Source organism: Corvus kubaryi, unplaced genomic scaffold, assembly GCF_017639235.1.
Source record: "Corvus kubaryi isolate FWS band 111438036 unplaced genomic scaffold, C.kubaryi_AGA036_p1.0 133, whole genome shotgun sequence".
Taxonomy (NCBI): Eukaryota; Metazoa; Chordata; class Aves; order Passeriformes; family Corvidae; genus Corvus; species Corvus kubaryi.
In genome coordinates, this window is record NW_024580667.1 from 28807011 (window position 1) to 28819875 (window position 12865).

At 42.7% G+C, this 12865-nt stretch overlaps 1 protein-coding gene across 1 annotated transcript in view; it reads right to left on the reverse strand.

Annotated features, from left to right (window-relative positions):
• Positions 1-12865, reverse strand: part of GABRB3 (gamma-aminobutyric acid type A receptor subunit beta3) — a 200441-nt gene that overhangs the window by 139065 nt on the left and 48511 nt on the right. The window lies entirely within an intron of this gene.

Consider the following 12865-nt stretch of genomic DNA (forward strand, 5'->3'; position numbering starts at 1 on the left):
GATACTAAATGAAATTTAGGCCATCAGATTCCATCAGACAACAATTTAAAGGGTGATGTACTTTTGGCAAAGTTTTACTGAGCAGCGAGGCTACCACGCTCACAACACGCTGAAGATTTCTTCACTGAAATCTCTTTTACAGTCTTCCTTTTTATATGCAAACTATTTAAAAAATGTTTTCAATGTGAGACAGCAGATGTTTAATTCATAAGTGACTAGAGGTAACAGCCATCCCTAACAATAATTCTGTGCCTATTGTTTATATTCTGCTCATAGCCGGTAGCACCATTCGTTAAGTGAAAAGTAAAAACCTAAAGGACAAAGTGTTGCAAATATGTTTCCACTGAGTTAATCACTGCTATAATTTTGCATGTAGGTTCAGTTGCCAAAAATTCACATGCCTAGAGTGAATTATGTGTGTAGGTCATAAGATCAGGGCCTATAAAGAAACATGGAAATAATTTTCTCCAAAATACTTGCTTGTGAAGGTTTTCAGTATAAGCAGCAAGAAAAAAAGTATTTTAAGATAGTAATTTAAATATCCTTTGAGGATATATATTACATGGTTTTATGCAGTGTATTCTTATTATTTCAAATAAATCTTAAACATCACAGATAAGAACATCAAGTAAATGTTTAGAAATGTGTAGAGCTAGATTACAATAAAACATGCTCCTTTATTAGATACATTGAGGGATTGTAAATGTTGTGCAGTGGATGATTTCCTGTTATATCAAGACTACTGCAAATATCACGATTCTAATTTGATATGTCCTAATTTTAAATATAGCACCACCAAATGGGGTGCAGATCAGACTAACAAATCTATGCACACTCTGTCTTGGCAGAGCATAGATTTTCTTCTATATAAAAAAGTAAATATGACTCAAAACTATACTCAAAGGAGACCCATTGGGGGACTGCTGCACTAACACATCATATACACAAGTACAAAATAGAGAATTGCAGAACCGCAGAATGGTTGTGGTCGGAAAGTACCTCTGGAAATTGTCTAGTTTAAGCCCCCTGATAAAGCAGGTCCACCTAGAGCATGTTGAGCAAGATTGCATCCAGGCAGGTTTGAACATCTCCTCAGGAGGAGACTGCACAATCTAGGCAATCTGTTCTAGTGCTCTGTCACCCTCAAAGTAAAGACTTTTTTCTCATACTCAGAGGGAACTTCCTGTGTTTTCATTTGGGCCCAATGGCTCTTGTCATATTGCTGGACATCACTGACAAGTGTCTGGACCCATCCTCTTGGTGTCCAGCCTTAAGATACTTGTATTAATCAATACAAATATCAATTTGTTTTCATCAGTAAGATACCCTCTCATTTTTCTGCAGACTAAACAGTCCCAGACCCCTCAGCCTTTCCTCATAAGAGAGATGATCTATTCCCTAATTATTTTCATAGCCCTTCACTGGACTGTGTCAAGTAGTTCCTTATATTTCTTGAATGGGGAAGTCCAGAACTGGACACAGTAATACTGATGCTGCCTCACTAGGACTGATTAGAGGGTGAGGATCACCTCTCTTGACCTGCTGGCCTCACTATTCCTAATGCATCCCAGGACACTATTGGCCTTCTTGGCCCCACTCTTGGCTCATGGACAGCTTGTTGTCCACCAGGACCCCCAGGTCCTTCTTTGCAGAGCTGCTTTCCAGCAGGTCAGCCCCAGCCTGTGCTGCTGCCCAGGGCTGTTCCTCCCCTGGTGGAGGACCCTTTGTTGGACTTCATTAGGTTCCTCTCTGCCCAACTCTCCAGCCTGTCCAAGTCTCACTGAGTGGCAGAAGAGCCTTCTGGTGTGTCACTCATCCCTCCCCGTCTTGTATCATTAGCAAACTTGCTGAGGGCACACTCCATCCCTTCATCCAGGTCACTGATGAATCAGCTGAACAAGACTGGTCGCAGTGTTGACCTCTGGGGAATAGTGCTTGTGCAGGTCTACAAACAGACTCAGTGCCACTGGTCACAACCCTCTGAGCTCTGCCTTTCATCCCTTGTCAATCCATGTGCTCATCTCACTGTGTGCTCATTCTCACTGTGCGCTCATCTAACCCACACTTTCCGAGCTTACCTGTGAGGTTCTTATGGGAGACAGCGTCAAAAGCCTTGCCAAAGATAAGGGAGACAACAGGCACTTCTTCTCCCTCATCTACCCAGCCAGAAAGATAACACAGAGACCTCTGAACAATGTAATTGAAAAGGGACGTTTGGCAGCTTGTTTTGCAGATTGTACATGCTTTTAACAGATGTGATGGCAACGGTCTAATAAGCAGTTAAACTGTAGGATAAACATGCTCAGATTACTCTAACAAAGTTTAAAGTGTTAGCGTTCCACCCTGGACAGTGGCCTTCATTGTTTTTCTTGCTTCTTGCAACAGCAGAAATTCATTTGTTAAGAGAGGAGCCCTTTAGGGGAATTTTATTTGTATACAAAGAGAAAGGCACTGTATTGTACAGGTCACCTACCTTGAAACTAATCTTAGAACTCAGAAAAATGCAATATAAGAACGGGAATATAATGGTGAGACCACAACAGCTATTAAAAAAAAAGAACAACCAAAACCCAAAAAACCATGTTAGATAGTTTTTCCTGTTTTTCAGACAGAAATAATTGCACATGAAGAATGATACATGTCCATAGCCACAACGTCATTTTTTGAGTAACGCATCCTTGCTCTCTTATGGCGGGGGGCAGGTTACTACACCTAAACCTGTGCTTGCACAGATGACAATTCTCACAGAAGAAAATTATGATGTCTGCCAAAAATCAAGAGCTTTGGAATTGAAGAACACTAGAACCTAAATGGATGATGAAATCCTAACTGTACTTTCCTGTAGATCAGTATTAAGATTTTCTTGAAATCTGTCTTTACCTCCCTTTTTTTCCCCAAGGAACCCTTTATCATTCATTACACAGGATAAGTAGGTACTGATTACACAGCACCTACTGAATAAGCAGCTACTTAGAAAAGTAATCTTCACCAGCCAATTAGCAGTGCCTTATTTACTGCGCACCCAAAGCCTGTTGTAAATACAGAATTATTCATTTTTTCACGGTCTTTTCTGGGCCACTCATCACTGTAGTATTTGCATGCCTCAAGAACACAGATGAATTTATCGCTGCCGAAAGATAGGAAACTATTATTATTATTCCCATTTTACAGCTGAAGAGATAGGGACTTGCCTGGAGCTACACAGTGAATTAGCGGCAGAGTAAGGATTAAAATTCATGGCTTGCAACCCTGAGCACTTTACTGGAGATTGCACTGCCTTGCAGTCAGAGGCGCTGAGAAACCACGGCTCTCACCAACTTTGTCTACCATTTCAAATGCTCTATAAGCCTTGGGCAGCCCAAGCTGGTCATCCATAAAATAAGACATACAGTTAAAGGTCAGCTGCCAGAATTTTGGAGTTATCTTCACATTGAGACTAATACTTCAGTCCAGTGCTTACGAAAGGGCTCACCCAAACCTGGGTGAATGCCTTAGCTACCAGGCTGCTGGTGGTTCCAGGGTGGGTAATTTATTTTTCCATGATGTAAATGCTGGAACTCAAAAAGCTGTGATAAAAGCACCATAATCTGATTTCCAAAAAATGGCACTTTATGATGAAACACAGTTAAGAGTGAAAAACTAACTGACAGGCTCTCCTGGCTTCAGCAAAGGTAGAATTTCTTCTCAGTAGCTGTTACAGTGCTGTGCTGTGTATTGGGAATGAGAACAGTGTTGATAACACACTGATGTTTTGGTTTTTTGCTAAGTTGTTTTTATCCTAATTCAGGGACATTTTCCTTGTCTCATGCTCTGCCAGTGATGAGGTACACAAAAGAAATTGGGAGGGAGCATAGCTGGGACAGATGGCCCAAACTGACCAAAGGGATATTCCACACCATAGAATGTCATGAGTGGCATATAAACTAGGGGAGTTACCCTAAGGGGGGCTGACCTGGGTTTGGGAAGGGGGCTTAAATCATGAGAGGCCTTTTGGACACCCAATGTGAGGCACAAAGGGCTGAGATAAAGGACAGATCCGACCAGAGTGTGTTAAAAGAAACATGACACAGGCCTAATTTCTCTTCTTGGATTCTTCACCTGAAACTCATTCCCTCCTGCTGTCTTGGACATATCCAGGATGCTGTCCCAGAACTCGACACAAAAAGCATCTGATTAACATTTGACAGCTCTTGTTTTGTTCTTTTTAGAAAACTGGGAAAACACCAGTAGATCAAACTTCAGTCATTCTAGTGGTCATGTTTTATTTAAGTCACTGTTTTCTCTTTGAAGCTACTCTTTTGATCCTCTTCTGTGCAACTGAGATGCTGTGCTCATTGACCATTCCCACTTTTTGGCTGCTAAAATTAACATGGCTGTTAGCTCCTTGCATCCACAAGTGATCTATTGAGATAAGCAGGTAAAGTTTCTCACAGAAACTGACCAGCAGTCTATGATCCATTCAAAGTATATAGTCCCAAACTAATCCTCTAGTTTTCAGCTGCTGAAGATGAAAGGCATGGCAATAAATCCAGTTTATGTTACTTAAGCAAACAGTCTTCTTTCTCATAAATATGCAGCCAATAGAGTTGTTGTGGACTTTAAAGAAGGACCAGACACAATAGATGTGCATCCCTGTCCCTCCAGTACAGCACAGGCTGTCAAGAAAAACACTCTGCACCTAGGAATGAACTTGAATCTGCTCCATCCTAAATATGCTGAACACTCAATCACCTCTGTAAAACTGGAACACTCTAAGAGGAGAGAACAAGGAAAGCCCTCAAAAAATTCCCAAAGTCCAAAAAGAAAATGACTGCCCGCAGCAAAGAGTTAATTTGACTTTCTCACAGTGCAAGAGAATGTCCAAAGCATGGGTTATATGATGGCTCCTCACAGCTGTTCTTAAGTCTTTCTGCAATTATAGCCTCCTCTTCCATCCCACTGATATTTTCAGAAATATTAAAACCAAAATGCTGATTAACTCTGGTGTTTTAGTCTACTTTTTTCTATCGACTAATACAAATTGGCAAATTTGAGCCTGCACTGCCGTTGTTTTGTGAGCAAGCCACCTGCATTTTTCATTGAATAAATTTGTGATGAAAAAAAAAGAAAGCCTCTATTTAATATTTGTGCCAAATCTCATTCTTCAGATTCAAACAAACTCTCATTGACTGAGTCATAATTACTGGGTCACACTCCAGGCATAACCTCAGCTGATGTATGGGTGTAGTTCTGCTGCCCTTCACTTGGCCAATTTATACTGCATGAAAATCTGGCTTACTGAATGATATACATAATATATGTTACTATTTTTATGTTTCTGAATTCTACTGCACTGGGACTGAAAAAGTATTTTCCTACAAAGCTGTAGGACTGGCATCACCTGCATTCATGTGGTATATTATAATGGTTGCTATAGTTCAATCATTAATATTTAACATCCTGTAAATATTTTGAAATCAATATCTTTTCCAAAACAAGGCACTGTCAGGTCATTTCCTTTTTTTTTTTTTTTTAACAGCTCTGTTCAATTTCAAAAGTTAATTCCAGACAAAACAATTTAAAAACTAATTTTTCTTGAAATTTTATTAATTATAGTACTTGAATCTATACAACAGAAGTCACATTTAATGGGATTCGGAACTGCTGAGAACATTTATTCCCACCTAACCTTTGCTGATAAATTCAGTCTCAAAATCAGTACATTGCAAATCCCAAAATAAATGTAACTAGTGTCTACAGCTTTCCAAATGGTATGCATTAATGTATTTTCCTGTAGCAACAGCTAATTATTGTAATGAATCATGAACAGGGTGACTTGAAAGCTTATGTGAAATTTTACAGAAGTGGATACTAATATTTGTTGGCATCTTTGACAGTTACCTATATTGATCAGAAACAAATAATGAGTTCTGTCAGTGTGCCCAGCACTCATATAAACAACACAGGGAAATGCAGTAAATACGGAAACTACAGCAGCCAAAAAAAGACCTGAGCTCATCACAACAACTTAAAACATACTAATCCAATCTCATCTTAGTATTTACACAGCCGAAACCCAGCTGACAGTTGATATGTACATACATGTATCAATAGGCATAAATATGTAGAGTTTATAACCTAAATATGAGAGAGAGGGATACATGCATATGTATGTATAATAGAATTCACAGATTTACTCCGAATGACAAATAGATTTTGGTACCTCTTGTCTGTATTTAACTAATTTCTGAACTTCAAATACTCGGTTCTTAACATCAGTAAATACATTTTACTATAGTCCTACATTGTCCATTAGTACACTCACCTTCCATCCATTATGAATTTTTAAATACATGCTTAATAAAGAATTTATCAACATTGATCCTTTCCTCTTAGTTCAATGAATTTCTGTGTAGTTCCTTCTAAGATTTGTTCTCTCCTTCCTCTTACGAAGGAATTAGATGTACAGTAGCATATGTATAAAGCCTTGAATATTGATGCAGAGCTCTCATGCTCCAGTTTAAGCCTGATTAAGATTTCTTTAGGAATCATATTTATGAAGCTGAATTTTTGTGGTTATTCTCCACAAAGCACTTTCTTAATTGGATGGGTATTTGCTCCACTGTATCATTAAAGGTGTGCTCTATCCTCACAAGGAGTGCACCATGCAGTGTCTTACTTACAGTAAATTTGCACCCAAACCATCAGATTATGTACAATGCTACCCTAATGATTGTAGATATAACTGCTACTCTACCTACCTAAAATACTAACCAGTAAATTTAACCATTTTGAAGAAATTAACTTAAGGTATTTTATATATGATAGGGTCATAAAATTCTGGTTCACGGGTTTTCTGAGTTGATGCTCACTTGTGTGCAAAAATCTTGTGTCCACAAACTTATCTCTGCTAAAAGCACAGTGCCAACAAGAGAAGAAACCAGGGGAAGATTCAAGGTGAGATAACAGCAGGCCCTTGTTTATGGGATATAAAACTCATGGAAGAGGTGACTTGCTGCAGTTTATGGATACCCAGAAAAAAGAGCCTGTATTCTTACAACACAAGAGGAAAGCAAAACAGAAAGTCACAGTTTATAGTACTATGGACATTTCTGGACTGTGTGATGCAGGAGAGATTTTTGTTACGTAGCCCCTCTGCCTCCCAAATCTAAGACCATGAGCCAGGATGTGTTGTAAATCCCTTTGGCTTCCATTATTTGTCTTTCAAGGGCAGACTTTGGTAGGCTGCTGGAACAGGGAACAGATTTCACATCTGAACCTAGCAAGGATGTGAATAAAACCACAATTCTTCCACAGGAAAAATATTTGTAAGGAGGTTTGACCCTTCACTCTGAGTTTTCATTGCTATCCACTGGTGTGGAGGAAATTCTCTCTTTTCCAGGGCAGAGGCGAAAAGGGTCCATCTCAGTGGCAAGCTGAACTGATATAAACAAATGGTCAAAACATGTGTAACATTTCCCTGCAAAGGCACTGCAGGGGCAGTGCCAGGCCTCATGAACCCCACCATCAGCCCCCCAGCTGGGCTAACCTGTAGGGAGGAGAGAATGGGTAAGGGACAAAGGAACTGTAAGGAGTCAAACAAAGTGGGTTTGGAGAAAAAGGAACCCCTTTATATGGGTACAGAAAGACAGGGATGTCACTTTAAGTAACAATCTTTGCTTTAATGCTCCAACCCAAGAGTCAGAGCATTAAAACCTTAAAATGGGCTGAAAAATGTTGGAAATGTTCTCCACTCCTTTGGGTGTGGGAGGTATCTCTAGGAAACATTTTGCTGGTCTAATGGGGTAAAGTCTCTAATACTTTTATTACATTTCTTGGCAGACCCTTTTGAGAAGTAAGGCTGCCAGCATCTGGGGTTCTAGTCTTGGAGTAGGGACCTCTGTAAGATGCCTAGAGTGGTTTTCAGAAACAGTGAATCTTAGGACATTCTATAAATCCATGACAACACTATTCAGGCACACCCTGAACATTTGCTCAGGTGTTAGTCTAATATGTGAAAATGGACTGAAGGTTGCCCATAGCAGACAGGATGAACTGCCAAAGGGAAAATGCAGCCTTTCATTCATTTCTAAACTGAATCCGTGCAGAAAGCACCCTGCTCAAGATTAGATTCAGATGAAGTTTTTAACACCTTTGAACCTGCAGATTGGGGAATCACAACAAATAGCACACAGAGGCATCAGTGTCCCTTGCTAAATGTGTTGCTTCTCACAATCAGCTGGAATTTTGCTGGAACACAGCAGGCAGGCATCTGCCTTTCTGGGCAGTGGCTCTACCGATGTCTTCTGTGCTACACAAAAAGGGACCAACTCTATCTCTGAGCAATCCTTCCCAATGTTACTCTGCCCCCAGCTACACTTCAAAAAACTCAGTTAAGTAGTTCCTTACTGCCACTGGGATGCACAGAACAAACCACCAAAACATCAAGTCCTAAATGCAGCTCTGTCTGCGGCATGGCCCAGCAGACAAGTGAAATGCAGCAAACTGGTCATGTTTTATGGTGTTCATGGCATTATAGAGTGGGCATACATGAGGGAAAAAAAGGCTATCAATATCCCTCCTTATCATTCAGAAATACACCAAATGCTTCAAAGTCTATCAGACTGTAATACCTCTCACATCAGCAAGGTTGTTTGTATCATTTCACTACTAGACACAATTGTGAAATGGTTTGGAGAAATGAACCGAGAGTTTCACAGGATGGAACAGTTTTCATAGCTTACAGGATCACAGGATGGCTGAGGCTGGAGGCTGGAGGGCACCTCTGGAGGTTACCGAGGTCTCCCTCCTGCTCAAACAGGGTCAGCTACAGTGGGTTTTCCAGAATCATTTACCTTCAAGTTTTGTCTCCACAGACAGAGGTTTCACAACTTCTCTGGGCAACCTGTTCCTGTGTTTGACCACCCTCAAAGTAAAAACATGTTTTCTTGTATTCAGGTGGAATGTCATGTTTTTTAATTTGTGCCCACTATACCTTTTCCTGTCACAGAATCATTTAGGTTGGAAAAGACCTCCAAGATCATCAAGTCGAACCTTTGAGTGGTCACCACCTTGTCAATTAGGCCATGGCAATAAATGTCACATCCAGTCGTTTCTTGAACACCTCCAGGGATGGTGACTCCATCACTTCCCTGGGCGGCTCTTCCCAATACTTAACTACTCCTTCTGTGAAGAAATTCTTCCTGATGTCCAACCCGAACCTTTCCTGGTGCAGCTTGAAGTCATTTCCTCTCATCCTGTCATTGGTTGTTTGGGAGAAGAGACTGACCCCCACCTGGCTACAGCCTCCTTTCAGGTGGTTGTAGAGAGCGATAAGGTCATCCCTAAGCCTCCTCTTCTCCACGCTAAATAAACCCAGCTCCCTCAGCCGCTCCTCATAGGACTTACTGTCAGTCAGTAGCATTAAGCAAAGTCTGTCTCCCTCTTTTTCAGCCACCTGCCCTCAGGTATTTACACCCATGGATAAGGATCCCTCAGCCTTTTCTTCTCCTGTCCAGACAATCCCAGCTCTCTCTGCCTCACCTTTGTAGGGGACACACTCCAGTCCTTTAATAACTTTCTTGGTCTTCTGCTCAACTTTTTCTACCATGTGCACGTCTCTCTTATACTGGAGAACTCTGGTGTGTCTCACCTGGGCTCAATAGAGTTTTGACTCCAGTCTTTACAGACACTAGTAAAGAAGGGAGTGAAAACAAGACTTTCACCCTTTGCTCAGATCCAGTCTTTGCACTGAGAGTGGCTGAGTCTGTATTAGTTGATGATTAGGGGTTCCTTCAATGATTGATGAATTCAGACTGCTCTCTATTGGAAAAGGATTTGTATCACCAAAGTCACTGTTCCAAGTGCTGCCTTTTGTTGAATCTTAGCTAGGAGGCCAAAGGCAAAAGACTTCAAGAGAATAGGCAGTCCCCCCCCACCTAGATGATGGAACTGAATTGTTTTGGTAGAAGAGAATGCCTCTGAAGAGGCTACTTGCAGCAATTCCCACAGCATGTCACGACTCCGTGCAACTTCATGAGTTCTCTGTAACTCTCCTGGAAGAAGGAATGACTTGATCAATCACAGAGACACCTTTGGCTACTGGCAAAACAGGCCATTTTCTAACAGAGCGTCGCAGTGAGGGGCTGGTGTGTATTTCCCAGTGAGCTCCTGAGGATGTGCCATAGTAAAAACCACAGTCCAATTTGCCTGCACTATTGTTTCAGTCCCATGTAGAGGATGATCGACCTCCAATGTATTCATCTCTGCAAATAAGCAACATTACTTAGTGAAACAGGGAGAACTGTCAGAGACGGACCACGCAAACTTCTCCCAAATTTGAAAGAAAATCACTGTATGGAATGGCCATGTCGGTATTTTGCTACATGCCAGCACAGAGAACAATCAACCAAACAAAACATTTCCCTGACCCTAATAGAAAGCATTTGATTCACATACTAAATTCAACGTATCCTTTAAAACGTGACAAGGAGGCGGAGGATACAAACAGGGTGTGAATCACAAGGAGTGCCTGAAGAAACACACAGCGGAGGACGTGCAATGCCGTCGCCTTCATAGCAGCGACCTCTCTCCTGCCGGCAATAACTGCGATCGCAGGCCAAAGCCGCTGTCCTGCCGGGATCCAGCCCGCAGACTGCGCAGTCAGTGTTTGACCAGCCCGGTCCGTGCCCACCGAGCGAGCGCTGCCCGGCTCGCCCCGCTCCCCGTCCCCGCCGCCGGGGCCGCCGCTTGCGTGGGGCTGTGCTGCCCTCCGGCGGCCGCGGCACGAACAGCAGCCCCGGCCGGGGTCGCCCACCCGGGGACAGTGACACGGCGGGAGGAGCGGGTGGGCTCGCCGCGGCGTGGGTGGCACCGCTGTGCGGGACACCGGCACTTCTCAGCTCAGTGTTTCGCCGAGTAAGGCGCTTTCGTGGAGTCCTTTCCCGTGGCAGGGGTTGGAACTAGGTGATGTCTAAGACCCCTTTCCAACTCAAACCGCTCTGTGATTCCATCATTCTCGTTTATCTTTTCTTTTTCTTTAAGCTTTCCTTAAACATTTTCTTGCTATTCTGCTCCCCCAGCTCCTAAATGCTTTCTCCCTTTGGTGTTGAGAAGCGGATCCACAGCATATGGCTTTGCGGAGAAGATCTAGGGAGTCGGAGGAACGGAGACTCAGTTCTGCTCGTCAAGGAGCTGGAGCGAGAGGCCGAAGCACACAGCTGTCACCCACTTACACCAAAGTCTAGGCCAATATTCCTACATATATCTTTTGTACAATTATTTAGAGATCGCGTATTTTTACAACATCACCTATATAGAGATATAAATAGTTTGTACTAGAAATCAAAGCACTGCAAAAAATGTGATTTAAACACTCCTAGGAAAGAATATTATCATGAGAAACTACTGGCACTTCATACTACTTAACTCAGATATTTTTAAGCACTGGGAAAGCTGTTCTGATAGCAACATTCATTCACAACTTCATATTTATTGAAGTCACTAAGGAACAACGAAGAACAACGTATGTCATTGGCTCTGCATTCAAGATCATAAATCATTGCTATAAAACTCGAACACAGCTAAGCACCAGAGAGAGCCATTGAACCATAGACTGGTTTGGGTTGAAAGGGACCTTTAAAGATCATCTAGTTCAATCCCTGATAAGTCTCAAGGGAATGCTGAAGAGGGGAATTACAAAGAACTGCCCGAGAAAATGCTACTCGATTGATACTAGGAAAATGATTCATTGTTTACTTAGAAAATTCTCCCTGGGGCAACATTTCTGATTTTGTTAGGTGGGAAAAAATGTAAACTGAAATTCCTAAGGACCAGTTTTCAACTCAGATGGTGCAGACTGGGAACTAGGCACACATAGAGCAGCACCCTCTGTGGCAATGAGCTACAGAACTAATATTGATTTCAGTGGAGGTATTAATTTCATAGAGCTTTTATATGGATACAGGGAAAAAACTAGTGCTTCATTGATCCATAACGTTGCCTGAAAGACATACACTACCTCACTGGATCTGATAATTTAATAACTGAGTCTGGAGTGTTACTTTGAAGTACAGCCACAGCAGTATATACAGAAATCATATATTATCCGGTGTAACATGTGCATGCTGCAAAACGTTGCATTCATCTCAAGGAATCCCCAGGAAATGGGACTATATAACACTCATTTCATCTTTAATGTAGTTCAAAATGCACTTGCAAGCACATTATATATGTGACTTGAACATGGAGCGAGTGTAATGCTCCTATCATTGAAGCTGTGAAACAGTGCATCCATTTTTCAGGAATAGCACCACACACAATCACAAGGAAACCTCGAAGTTATTGCAGGTCTCCTGGAATTTGTAATACTGATATATAAACTATGGATGTCTAATAATGAGGATGTAAAAAAGAGAGTTTATGTTGTGGATATAAACCTACCACTTCAGCATTTAATGGTTTAGGTCAGGTCCACTGGAAGAGGAGTAGAGCTAAGACCTGGATATGTAGGGATGTATGTATACATATGTCAGCTTATACACGTGTGGTACAACGAGCCTATATACCGGCAAGCCTCGGCCATGCCGCTGCCCCACGGTCACACCACACCTGCACGCCCGGGCTGTGGCAGAGGCTCCCTCTCCCCGAGGACGGTCGGTGCCGGCCGGGCTCGCCCGGAACCCTGCCCCGGGGGCGCTCGGTGGGGGCTGCTCGCGGGAGACCAGTGCGGAGAGCTCGGGGAGCCGCTGAAGCCTCCCGGGGCTGCGACGGGTCCGGGAGCGGCCCCTTGCCGGGAGGTCCCCACCGGGGTGCCCGAGGGTCGGGCGCGCCCCGCACACCGCCCCGCGAGCCCGACCGCGGGCTCCGCGCGGGGGCGGCGCGGGCG